The following is a 14,596-nucleotide window of genomic DNA, read 5'->3' on the forward strand; positions in this document are numbered from 1 at the left end:
TATAATGGCAAAAATAATGGTGATCACCATTGTTTATGGGTGAATGTTACAGGGGAGGAGTGACCATTATCCCAGTACCAAAGAAAAGCCAGGCAGCATGCCTTAGTGACTCACCCAGTGGTTCTGCCATCCATCATTATGAGGTGCTTCGAAAGGTTAGTCATGGCATGAATCAATTCCGGCCTCCCAGATTGCCTGGATCCACTATAGTTCGCCTATCGCCACAACAGGTCCACAGTAGATGCCATCTCCCTGGCTCTACACTCAACTCTGGAACACCTAGATAACAAAGATATCTATGTCAGACTCAGCCTTCAACACCATTATTCCCATGAAACTCATCTCCTGTGGCCTGGAAACTCCTCCCTCTGTGACTGGATCCTAGGCTTCCTAACCCACAGACCATAATCAGTAAGGAGAGGCAACAACGCCTCCTCCATGATCATTCTCAACACTGGTGCCCCACAAGGCTGTGTCCTCAGCCCCTTACTATACTCCTTATACACCTATGACTGTGTGGCCAATTTCCCCTCCAACTCAATTTTCAAGTTTGCTGATCTGGGTCGGATCTCAAACAATGATGGGACGGAGTACAGGAAAGAGATAGAGAAACTGGTGAAATAGTGTGACGACAATAATCTCTCCCTCAATGTCAACAAAACGAAGGAGATAGTCATCGATTTCAGGAAGCGTAGTGGAGGAGCACCTGTCTACATCAACGGGGATGAAGTGGAAATGGTCGAGAGCTTCAATTTCCTAGGTGTCCAGATCACCAATAACCTGTCCTGGTCCCTCCATGCCGACACTATAGTTAAGAAAGCCCACCAACGTCTCTACTTTCTCAGGAGGCTAAGAGACTCTAATTTAATTTTATAGATGCACCATAGAAGGCATTCTTTCTGGTTGTATCAAACTTGATATGGCTCCTGCTCTGTCCAAGACCGCAAGAAACTTCAAAGGGTCGTGAATGAAGCCCAGTTCATCAGCAAACCAGCCTCCCATCCATTGACTCCGTCTATATTTCCCACTGTCTCGGAAAAGCAGCCAGCCCAATCAAAGACCCCACGCACCCAGACGTACTCTCTTCCACCTTCTTCTGTTGGGAGAAAGGTACGAACGTCTGAGGTCACGTACTAATCGACTCAAGAACAGCTTCTTCCCTCCTGCCATCAGACTTTTGAATGGACCTACCTCATATTAAGTTGACCTTTCTCTACACCCTAGCTATGACTAACACTACATTCTGCACTCTCTCTTTTCCTTCTCTATGTACGTTATGCTTTGTCTGTATAGCGTGCAAGAAACAATACTTTTCGCTGTATACTAATACATGTGACAATAATAAATTCAATTAAAAATCAAGTTAAACTGAATATCCAGTATCTCACCCATTATTTGTCCCTTTTTTGTAGGGGGAACTTGCTGTCTCTGCTGACTTAATGGCCATTAAATGTACAGCAGAAAGTGAGGTCTGGCCATTACAAGTGTAACTACAATTTATACAGGTAAAGTGGTCATAGTCCCAGATGACCATAGGCTGCTCTCTCCTTTGAGGAGGGGAGCTGACTGGTGGTGATATAACCTGAGGGTAACCACACCGCAAGGTGGGCCCTTCATGAATAACCTCAGCCAGAATGGGAATTCATTGAATCCCTACAGTGCAGAAAGAGGCCATTTGACCCATCAAGTCTGCAACCCAGCACACCTATCATAGCTAATCCACCTAACCTACTCACTAGAGGCAATTTAGCATGGCCAATCCACCTAACCTGTACATCTTTGGACTGTGGGAGGAAACCGGAGCACCCAAGGAAACTCACGCAGACACAGAGAGAACATGCAAACTCCACACAGAGAGTCACCAAGGCTGGAATTGAACCCAGGTCCCTGGCGCTGTGAGGCAGCAGTGCTAAACACTGTGCCACCGTGCCGCCCTGTTGAAGCCATGCTGTTGCCATCACTCTACATCAGGAACCAGTCGTCTAGTCAACTGAGCTAACTGACTCCTCAACCTATACAGCGTCTTTAGCATAATAGAACAAAACAATACAGAGTGACACACATTAACTCAGATCACCACAGGTTTTAAGATAGAAATAAACAAGGTGAAAAGACATATAGGTGAAAGGAAGATATTCCAGAGCTTGGGCCTGGCTGGAGGCGCAGCCACCAATGTAGAGCGATTAAAATCAGGGATGGGGAAGAGGGCAGAATTTGAGAAGCACAGATATCTCAGGATTGTGATGCTGTCCCTCACACTGATAGAGAGGGAGTTGGAAACAATGGGGAGAATTTTGTTGCTTGACCGGGAGTCAGTGAAGCTCATAGGATCCTACAGTGCAGAAGAAGGCCATTCAGCCCATCGAGTCTGCACCGACCACAATCCCACCCAGGCCCCAACCCCATAACCCCATGCATTTACCCTAACTAGTCCCCCTGACACTAGGGGCAATTTATCATGGCCAATCAACCTAATCTGCACATCTTTGGACTGTGGGAGGAAACTGGAGCCCCCGGAGGAAACCCATGCAGACACGGGGAGAATGTGCAAACTCCACACTGACATTGACCCAAGTTTCTTCCTATCTTAAACCTCTGTGGTGATCTGAATTAATGTGTGTCACTCTGTATTGTTTTGTTCTATTATGTTAAAGACACTGTATAAATTGGGGAGTCAGTTAGCTCAGTTGACTAGACAGCTGGTTCCTGATGCAGAGTGATGGCAACAGCATGGCTTCAACAGGGCGGCACGGTGGCACAGTGGTTAGCACTGCTGCCTCACAGCGCCAGGGACCTGTGTTCAATTCCAGTCTTGGTGACTCTCTGTGTGGAGTTTGCATGTTCTCTCTGTGTCTGCGTGGGTTTCCTCGGGTGCTCAGGTTTCCCCCCACAGTCCAAAGATGAGCAGGTTAGGTGGATTGGCCGTGCTAAATTGCCTCTGGTGAGTAGGTTAGGTGGATTAGCTATGATGGGTGTGCTGGGTTGCAGACTCGAACCCAGGTCCCTGGCGCTGTGAGGCAGCAGTGCTAACCACTATGCCACCGTGCCGCCCAACAGTGAGTACAGGGGAGGGAAAGGGGAATGGAAATTGGTGTGAGTTAATACATGGGCAGCTGAGCTTTGGACGATCTCAGGTTTCTGGAGGGCAAAATGTGAGAGATCAGTCAGGAGAAGGTTGGAAGTAATGAAAGTATAAATGAGGGTTTCAGCAGCAGATGAGTTGAGACAGGGTTGAAGTTGGGCGATGTTACAGAGGTAGAAATAGTCAGGCTTTAGTGATGGTGTCAGTGTGAGGTTATTAGCTTATCTCAGAATGGACTGTGACACCAAATTGTGAACAGACTGGTTTCATTTCAGACTGTTGCCGAGGATGGGGTGGAGTCTGCTGCTAGGAAATGGAATTTGGAGCAGGGGTCAAAAGCAATGGTGTCAGTCTCCTCAGTATTTAGTTGGAGGATATTTCTAATCACCCAGTACTGGATGTTGGATAAACAATTTGATAATTTAACAACAGTATTGATGTTGGGAGATGGTGGAGCTGAGTGTCATTAGTGTACATGTGAACACTAACTGATGTCGCCAAGGGGGTAGTGTGTAGTTTATATATAGGAGGGGTCAAGGAGAGACCTTTGGGGGACAACATGATGCAATAGTAGAAAGAGAAACCATTGCAACAGATGGACTACCTGGCATTGACCCAGGCACTGGAAACGAGAACAGCAAACACAGCTATGTCAACTCTGCAAAGTCCTCCTTACTAACATCTGGGGAGCTGTCTCACAGACTAGTCAAGCAACAGCCTGACATAGTCATGCTCACAGAATCATACCTTACAGATAATGCCACAGACACCACCATCACCATTCCTGGACATGACCTGTCCCACCAACAGGATAGCCCCAACAGAGGTTGGGGCACAATGTTATACAGCTGAGAGGGAGTTGCCCTGGGAGTCCTCAACATAGATTCTGGATCCTATGAAGTCTCATGGCACCAGATCAAACATGGGCAAGGAAGCCTCCTGCTGATTACCTTGTACTGCCCTCCATGCCCCCTCAGCTGATGAATCAGTATTCCTCCGTGTTTAACACCACTTGGAGGAAGTACTGATGGTAGCAGGATGCAGAATGTATTCTGGGTTGGGAGCTTCAAATGTCCATCGCCAAGAGTGGCTCAGTAGTACCCCACACACCAAGCTGGTCAGATCTTAAAGTTCATAGCTGCTGGACTGGGAGTGTGGGAGATGATGAGGGAAAGAACAAGAGGGAAGAACAGACTTGACCTCATCCTCACCATCCTTCCCGTCACAGATGCAGTTGTCCATGACAGTACTGGTAGGAGTGCACACTTGACATTCAATGTCATTACCATCGCTCAATCCTTTATTTTCAACATTCTAGGGGGGGTTACCATTGATCAGAAACTGAACTGGATTAGCCATATCAATACTGCAGTTGCAAGAGCAGGTCAGAGACTCGGAATCCTGCAAGAAACTCACCTCCTGATCCCCCAAAGCCTGTCCACCATCTACAAGACGCAAATCAGGAGAATACACTCCGCATACCTGGAATGTGTGCAGTTTCGACAATACTCAAAAAGCTCCAGGACAAAGCAGCCCACTTGATTGCTATCTCCTCCACAAACATTCAATCCCTTCATCACTGATGCTCAGTAGCAGCAGTGTGTACCATCCATAAGATGCACAGCAGGAATTCACCAAGCTCTTTAGACAACACCTTCCAAACCCACAACCATTATCATCTAGAAGGACAATGGCAGCAGACACATGGGAACACCGTCACCTGGAAGTTCTCTTCCAATCCATCACCACCCTGGCTTGGAAATATATTACTGACCCTGGGTCAAAATCATGGAACTTCCTCCCTAACGGGACTGTGGATGCACCTACACCACATGGACTGCAGCAGCTCAGGAAGGCATCTCTCCACCACCTTCTCAAGGGTAATTAAGGATGGGTGATAAATGCTGGCCTAGCCAGTGACGCCCACATCCCATGAATGAATCTGAAAAATACACTGATTATCTGGCTATGATCAGATAGGTAAGAATGAACCAGGTAAATTCCCTTTTAACCATGTGAAAGATGTTCATGATTGTTGATCTGCCTCTCGGGCATTGAAAATAAAGTGTTACAAGTGTGGAGTTTCATTTCTGCAGGTTTCACATTTTTAAAATGTCAAATTTTAAATACATTTTTATTTTCCCACTTTTTATTTATGCCTCTTTTATTCTCTCTTAATCCAATCTCTTTCCCTCTTTTTATTTCTCATTCTGCATTTGACTTCACCTTTAATTCATCCTCCCTCTGGTGTAACTCTAAGTATAAAAGGGTTTATTACCAACGATAAATAACTATTTACAAACAAGAGTCTGACAGAATTAACTATAAGACTATTCTCCACTCCTCCCTGGCTCCAAGGAATCTCCGAGGATTCTCCCTGACCTGGGATACACTCCGCTAGGGTGTTAACTAATGGCAAAGATTGTTAGGTCCTGCTTTGCTATAACAAATTTTGATGCATTATATTTCTCCTAATTCACCCTTAGTGCATCACAAATGTAAAACCAGGAAACTCAGGACTGCAGCATCACTTAACATTATATTGCTCCCACCAGATCAAATTGTATTGGAAATTTAAGTGGGTGGAAGAGATCTAGTTTGGAACAGGAAGCTGATAAAAACTTTTGCTCCACTGATAGTGCCATGGGATCTTTTATCTTTTGCCTGACAGAGCAAACTTAAAAAGAAAAGATTGAAGAAGGAATATTTTTGGACTGACCATGACTGTTTTGTAACGGGTTACAACTGCAGCGTAGCAGTTTGAGCTGTGATTCTCCACACTGTGGATGAACTCTGCCACCTGCTGCTAGGAGATGAGATGACACCTGCAATGTCCCTGATTTGGAAGGAATGAACTTGCATCATATAATGATGTGGAGATGCATCATATAACACCTCTCATAACCTCAGGAAGTTGCAACGTGCTCCACAGCCAATGAGGTATTTTTGAAGTGTAATGTAGGAAATGCAGCAAACAATTTGTGCAGAGACCTCAGAAACAGCAAGATGATAATGGTCAAATCTGTTTGAGTGATGCTGGTGGAATCTTGGCCAGGACACTGGGCTCTTATTCGAAATAGTGCCAACGCATTTACTGTGTCCACCGGAGAGGGGCAGACAGGGCCTCAATTTAATACCTCATCTTGAAGATGGAACCTCTGACAGTGCAGGACCACCTCAGCACTGCACTGGATAACGAAGGAAATTAAGGAGAGTATTAAATTAAAGACCGATGCGTACAGAGTGGCCAAAAATAGTGGAGAATCGGAAGATTGGCAAAACTTTAAGAAACAACAAAGAACGACTAAGAAAGTGATAAAGAAAGGAAAGATAGGTTATGAAGCTAGGCTAGCTCTCAATATAAAAAATGATAGTAAAAGCTTTTACAAATATATAAAAAGGAATAGAGTGGCAAGAGTGAATGTTGGACTCTTGGAGGACGAGAGGGGGGATTTAATAGTGGGAAATGAGGAAATGGCTGAAACTTTAAATAAGTTTTTTGTGTCAGTCTTCACGGTGGAAGACACAAATAGTTTACCGAATATTAACGATAGAGGTAGTTGGTAGGAGGAAAGGTACTCAATACAATTAATGTTACCAGGGAGGCAGTGCTTGGTAGACTAACGGGACTGAAGGTGGACAAGTCCCCGGGCCCGGATGGAATGCATCCCAGGGTACTGAACGAAATGTCAGAGGTAATAGCGGATACGTTAGTGGTTATTTATCAAAATTCGTTGGATTCTGGGGTAGTGCCGGCGGATTGGAAAACGGCTAATGTTACGCCGCTGTTTAAAAAAGGAAATAGACAAAAGGCGGGTAGCTAGAGGCCGGTTAGCTTAACGTCTGTAGTTGGGAAAATGCTGGAATCCATCATTAAAGAAGAAATAGCAGGCCATCTGGATAAGAATGGTTCGATTAAGCAGACGCAGCATGGATTCATGAGGGGAAAGTCGTGCTTGACGAACTTGTTGGATTTTTATGAAGATGTGACTAGTGCGGTTGACGGAGGGGAACCGGTGGATGCTGTGTTTTTGGATTTCCAAAAGGCGTTTGATAAGGTGCCTCACAAAAGGTTGCTGAAGAAGATTGGGTCACACGGAGTTGGGGGTAGGGTGTTAGCGTGGATTGGGGATTGGCTATCCGACAGGAAGCAGAGAGTCGGAATAAATGGGTGCTTTTCTGGTTGGCAGATGGTAACTAGTGGCGTGCCGCAGGGATCGGTACTGGGGCCTCAACTATTTCCCATTTATATAGACGATCTGGAGGAGGGGACTGAGTGTAGGGTAACAAAGTTTGCAGACGACACAAAGATAAGTGGAAAAGTGAATCGTGTGGAGGGCGTAGAAGGTCTGCAGAGAGATTTGGACAGGCTGAGTGAGTGGGCGAGGATCTGGCAGATGGAGTATAATGTTAACAAATGTGAGGTTATCCACTTTGGAAGAAATAAATTAGCATGGCAAATCCACCTAACCTGCGTATCTTTGGAGTGTGGGAGGAAACCGGAGCACCCAGAGGAAACCCACACCGATATGGGGAGAATGTGCAAACTCCACACAGACATTGACCCAAGCCGGGAATCGAACCCAGGTCCCTGGAGCTGTGAAGCAGCAGTGCTAACCACTGTGCTACCGTGCAGCCCTAGCCTTTCCACATTACACACACCAGGGATCAGCCCGGTAGTTGTTCTCCACACCTCCTCCAACACATGCATCCCTGACATCTCTCAGTGACTGGAACTGGACACAGCGAAGGTGAGCTCTGACCCGAACATGGTACAGTTTGATCAGGCCTCGCCCAGACTTGTATTCGATTGTCCTGGAGATGCTGTTCAACATCCTCTTAGCCTGTAGGCAGAAAGTGCTGGAAATACTCAGTCAGCCTGGCAGCATCTGTGGAGAGAGAATCAGAGATAGCATTGTGTCCAGTATGACTCTTCTTTGGAATTGTTTCCAAGTACATGGAAGCTCAGCAGTGGCAAGTTCCTGTCCAATTCTTGTTCCCGCTGCACCGCCCCCACCCCCACTCCACCCCTGGCCTTGACACCATTCTCAGTTTTGGGCAGGAGGACAATTCCAACTATTGGGCGGCATGGTGGCACAGTGTTTAGCACCACTGCTATAGCTCCAGGGACCACTGCTATAGCACCACTGATCATAGCTCCAGGGACCTGGGTTCCTTATTCCACCTAACCTGCACATCTTTGGACTGTGGGAGGAAACCCACGCAGACATGGGGAGAATGTGCAAACTTCACACAGTGACCCGAGGCCGGAATTGAACCCGGGTCCCCGGTGCTGCGAGGCAGTAGTGCTAACCACTGTGCCACCCTTAATAGCAGTTATCATATTTGAGTACGATCGATTGACCCTCAGTCCCTCAATGCCTTAAATTTAAAATTCTCCTCCTTCTGTTTATGTCCCTCCTTATTCTCACCCCTCCCTACTACCTTCTTGAGACCCAAATTTTCCTCTCCCAAAGCTCTCTATTCTTCCGTCTCTGACCTCTTGTATATCTTTCTCTACTCTTTGTCCCACCATTGGCAGTTGTGCCTTCAGCTGTGTAGGCCCCAACACTCCAGAATTCACTCCCTAAACCCCTCTCCCAGCTCCCCCTTTCAGACACCCCTTAAAACCCATCACATTGATTGAACATCATATCACGACCACCACCTACCTCTCCCTCTTCCCTGCATTTGCAAAGCACTTGAGGGTGCCTCACAATCTCAAAGTCACTATCTAAATGCTTCTTGCCACTTACGTCTATCTAATATAGACACACTCACACCAGCAGCCAATATGGAACATCAATCAGGCACCAGATTCTGGGCTCGGGTGAACTGAGGCCTATATTGCTCTGGCCCTACATTAGCCGGTGAATTGAACTGATCTCAGTTGTGGTTCAGCTGGGAGCTGTCCTCTGTGTCAGAAGGTTGTTGCTTCAAAGTCACATTCCAGGTACTTGAACATGTAATCTAGGCTGACACACTGGTAGCGATTTTCCCCCCAAAAAATCAAATCAAAAAGTTTTCCCGCCCATTTTTTGGGCGAGCTGAGGCCCATGTATTTCCGGCACTCTGTGCAATCCAGAAGTGGTCAGGCGATTCATGCCAGTGGGGGGAGGGGGGGGCGGAGCTTAAACTGGAGAGGCCGGCAGCAGAGTCCTCAGGAGGCCATTGGGCATGCGCCCGATCTCCCAGTATCTCCCCCTGGACATTGTGATCCCCCCAACCCGGTTGCCAGCCCCGACCCCTGAAGGCAGGCCCCAACCCTTGATGGGTGGTCCCACCAGTAGTCCCCCCCTCCCCATGCTGAGTCCACCCTGCCCTCCCCTCCTACCGCCCCCGCCGCCCCCCCCCCCCCCCCAAATCTGGTTCCATACCCACCTGGCCCTGCAACTTATGAGGCCCCACCCCTCATGCCCTGCCCCCTTGGCACTGCCAAGTGCCTGGTGGGCACTGCCAGCATGTCAGGCTGGCAGTGCCTGCATAATCAGTGGGCAGTGCCACTGTGCCAGGCTGGCATTGCTTAAGGGGCAGAGACATTCTCTGCCCCCGACCTCCCAAGAGGCCTCAACGGCCTCCGGTCCCACCGGCGAGGCCATCACGTCTGTTCCCCGTTGCTGGAGACCAGCTGTGGTCTCTGCTGGTGGGAACCTTCACTGGCGAGATCGGAAATTGAAGTGAGCCCAGACAATACCGTCTAGAAATCACTGAAGAGATTCAAATGAGATCGTGATTTTTGAGGCTGATTACGCAAAAAAAAGGCCTGGGAGAACTGCAACCTGCCGGCCATTGGGCGGAAACTAGATTTTTAGCCACTCGCTTACATTTCCCACCCTGCTACGCTACTTGACCAGCGTAGCGGGGTGGAAAAATCGTGCCCCGCAGTGCAATACTGCAGGAGTTCTGCTCTATCAGAGGTGATATCTCTTAAATGAGGGGTTAAACTGAGGTCCGATTTTCCCTCTCAAGTGAATGTAAAAGATCTCATGGTTCTATGCAAAAAAGAGCAGGGGCTTTCTTCCCTGATAACTGATCTCTCAAGCCACATCACCAAAACAGATTATCTGGTCACTATCACTTTGCTGTTTGTGAACAATTGCTCTTTTCTCTTCATTCACATGACATAGGAGTCACTGACACGGTCAGCATTTGTTGCCCATCCCTAATTGCCTTCATCAACCACTGCAGTGATGGGGGTATAGCCACAGTTCAGTTAGGGAGAGAGCTTTGGATTTTGACCCAGTGACAGTGAGGGAACAGCGATATATTTCCAAGTCAGGGTGGTGAGTGACGGGGATAGGAGCTTGCAGATGGTGTTGCCTCGCGTCTGTTGCCGTTGACCTTCTAAGTGGACGAAAGCGCTATCGAATGTAGCTTTGGTGAGTTGCTGCTGTGCATCTTGTAGATGGTACACACTGCAGATATTGTGTGGCACTGATGGAGGGAGTGAATGTTTACGGAGGTGGCTGAGGGCCAATCAAGCTTTGTCCTGGGTGGTGTTGAGTTTTTTCAGTGTTGTTGGAGCTGCAATCATCCAAGCAAGCGGAGAGTATTCCATCACACTCCTGACTTGTAGATGGAGTTTGGAGAGTCAGGAGATGAGTCACTCGCTGCAGAGTTTCTGGTCTCTGACCTGCTCCTGTAGCCACAGTATTTATATGGCAGATTGAGATAGGTATTTGGTCAGTGGTAACCTCCAGGATGTTGATGGTGAGAGATTCAGCGATGGTGGCTTCCCTACATTACACTTCAAATGTACTCCATTGGAATTAGTATTGGAACTTCTTAACACAGTGTAAAACTCTGGAAATGCAAGATTTGGGAGGGATTTTCCGGCCTTTGATGTGCATTCTGTTGGTGGAGGCCGCTCACCAAGGGGACTGGTATGTTAGAGGATTTTTCTTTTAAAGAGGCTACAGACAGATGGAATGCTGCGTCCTCGGGGTCAGAGCTAATCACATGACTGGAGTAATAAAGTGCCGCTCACACTGATGGTATTTTTTGAAAAAACCCTCAGATTCCACCTTGCCCAGAGCAGGAAATTCACTTATTGCGCTCTTTCCTGTACATTCTGAATGACTTCACTGCCTGCCTTGGGTACAATAGGGCCTGTGTTCTCTGCTATTATTAATAGACTCCACTTCCTGCTGGATCCATTTGCCAGTCAGTCAAACACAAGCGGTCCAACATATGCTCGCTCTTCCTGAGCAGCCAGTGATTCGGGACTTGCCACATCTGCCAATACAATCGCAGACTCTGACCTTCCAGCAGCCCCTGATCAGCATGTTAAAACCCCTGAACTCTACTTCGCTCTGAATTTTACTTTTAACTTTAACCTTCGGATGGAAGCAAAGGGGGGGGGGGGATATTCAGGAAATGTGATCCCTCATGTATCTCAACAACTGGAGTTTCAAAGACCTCTAAATATCCAGCAAAGATCTGGAGCTGGTGACACCCTGTCCACTTCCCCAGAACCATTGGTTGGTTAAAAGTATGTCACAAATTCAGCCACTGGATTTGCTTCCCACATGAGGTGATGGAATGGGTCATTCCATCCGCAGCTGATTGTCCGGGCTGCTGGATGGATCCCTATAGCTTCCTATCCATTCCCTCCTTTGTCTTTCTGAAGAGAATGGTCCCATTAAGAAAGTTAACAGTAGCATCGCCACACTTACTGCTCCCCCCCAAAATTCCACCCCTCCCCCAAACACCGCTATGGAAGATGTCAATGTGGACATTCCCCCTCAGTCTCCCCAAGGCAGTGACTCTCCCCATGAGGATGCACTAAACACTGGACACCCATCATTTCTTCATCCAAATAGCCATTGCTCCGGTTTGAGCCTAAAAAATGTGTCGGCAGGCTGTTCGACTGCATGGGGCATCAATAACCAAGTTTGAATTTCTGCCTCCTGACATCTGCAAAGGTCAAAGGAAAGAGGTCAGGTAATGTCTGAAGAGTGGGATCACCACTGAAGTTCACTGTAGCTCCCCTAGCTGTCCCAGTTGGGATCAGCACGGACCAAGGATCGTAGTCAACCTACTGAGTTGAATACTTCTGGAAATAGAAGGGTCACATTTAGAATCTTAGAAGCCCTCCAGCACAGAAAGAGGCCATTCGGCCCATCGAGTCTGCACCGACCACAATCCCACCCAGGCCCTACTCCCATATCCCTACATATTTACCCACTAATCCCTCTAACCTATGCATCCCAGGACACGAAGGGCAATTTTAGCATGGCCAATCAACCTAACCCGCACATCTTTGACTCGAAACATTAACTCCGTGTTGAATTTTCTGCAACCCCCTCATTCCCCCCCCCCCGCAACCCCCCCTCCCTCCCCCACCCCCCTCCGCAGCGTGTTTTGCAGCAGCGGATGTGGCCCGCCATTGGCTGGTGGTGGGATCTTCCAGTCCCGCTGCTGTCAATGGATTTTCCAGTCCCACTGCTGTCAATGGATTTTCCCATTGTCCCCACCCTCTGCCACTGGGAAACCCGTGGCAGGGGTGGGAGGAAGGGCATGGTGGGTCACTATCGGTGGGACCGGATAATCCCGCCGGCGGGAACAGTCAGAAAATTTCAGCCTCTGTTTTTCTCTCCACAGATGTTGCCAGACCTGCTGAGTACTTCCAGTTTTTATTTTGGATTTCCAGTTTCAGCAGTATTTTGCCTTTTATTGCAGACCAAGGAACCTTCTGGTGTGTAGGGTTCAGCCTTCACCAGCTGAGCGACATCTCCAGATCGAGAGCCCGCTGGGGGGAACTCCAATCCGAATGAATTCCCATGGCGATTCAGCTGTGAACGTAACTCAAACACGTTGTGCAATCTAAAAAAGCCGGAATGTTGCACATGGACTTTGTGACGGCAATCGATATTTATAGACACACAGAGTGTCACCTCTCCAGCTATCTCCAGCCACCATCATCCCACTCAGAGCAGCCAAGTCAGCTGGGATTGTCACCCTGTTTGAGATGTTCCAACAGATTCGAAAGGGTAGATAGAGAGGACACATTTCCTCTGATTTAGAAATCCAGAACAATATTAAGAGTAGAACTAGGCCATTCAGGAGTGGAATCAGGAAACATGTGTTGACATACATGTTAATGAAACTCTCTATCCCGCCAAAAAAACTATATACTGAACTCCATTAGAGTATTCAAGACTGAGGTCAATAGAGGTTTTTTAGGTAAGAGTAGCAAGATAAATGAAGCATTGGCTGGTAAGTGGTGTTAGTTCAAATACAGATTAGTCATGATCTAATTGAATGGTGAGTGGGACAGATTCCTGTCCCTAGTCTGAGCTCTTAGTCTGTGCAGCTAAAGTATCCCACAAGACGATACACTGACCTACAGTGTCAGAAATGATTGACTCATACTGCTCCTTCTTTTAAAGGTGAAAGGCGAATTCATGGTCTGAAATTTGGCCTTTTATTCAGCCCAGTCAGCCTTTACTCCAATGAGGCATTATGGAGACAGATCCCTGGTAGTTCAGCTGGTTGACGGCAGTGCAGAGCTCAGACATACAGACTGGAGAGCTCCATGTGGCATTGCCAATCTGCCTTGAGTTAGTTTCAGCACCTTGATGGGAATGATTGGGGAGGGGTTTGGGGTGGATACAAGTCAACCAAGGCTGGTACTCCTCATTACTGCCCAGTAAGTCCACAGCGGAAGGATGCCAAGGGAAATCAGGCAGTCGAACAGCCCAACGATATTGCTTGTATAGATTATACACAGAGGATGAACACTTGGATGAGAGATTATCACCCATGGAGCTGAGCTCCTCAGGGTGTGATTGTTTTCAGAAGAGGAGCAGAAACAGGAGAAAATAAGAAGAATACCATGGGAAGGAAGGAAATTTACAGTCAGAAAACGGGAGAGAATTTCACTCCTTGATAGAAGAGGCTTCACAATTGGACAAATATATTTTAGCTGATGCAGCCTTCAGACTATTAGAAGGAATTGGGAAGATCGACCTAAGGATGTCCAAAAGCACTTCCTAGCCAATGAAATTTCTTTTGAAGTGTAGACACTTAGTTTTATATCGTGACAGTAAAATATTAAAGTGTGGTCATCAAACAAAATTTGATGTTGAATTGCTGGAGGTGGGAGGGGTGGTCTGGTGGTGGGGGGGGGGGGGGCGGGGGGAGGGGTTGGTAATGTGGAGAGGTATTAGGGGTTGGTGATTAAAAGTTTGGTCAAAAGTGGTAGCTTTTAAAGGAGCCCCACAAAAATGAGAGGCAGAGAAGTTCCGGCAGGGAATTCCAGAGCACGGCACCCTGGCAGCTCCAAGCACGGCCACAAATGGTGAATGAATTCAAATTGGGGATTCGCTAGTGGCCAGAGTTGGAGGACGCAGGTATGTTGGAGCGTTGTAGGGATGTTGTAGAGAGGGAGGGAAAAGCGAGACCACAGAAAAGATTTTAAGGATGAGAATTTTAAAATGGTTGTGGCTGGCGGGTGAATTGGGACCGAATGTAAGTCAGCGAGCACAGGGGAGGTGGGAAAGCGGGACTTGG

The sequence above is a fragment of the Mustelus asterias genome, chromosome 16, assembly GCF_964213995.1.
Source record: "Mustelus asterias chromosome 16, sMusAst1.hap1.1, whole genome shotgun sequence".
Lineage (NCBI taxonomy): Eukaryota > Metazoa > Chordata > Chondrichthyes > Carcharhiniformes > Triakidae > Mustelus > Mustelus asterias.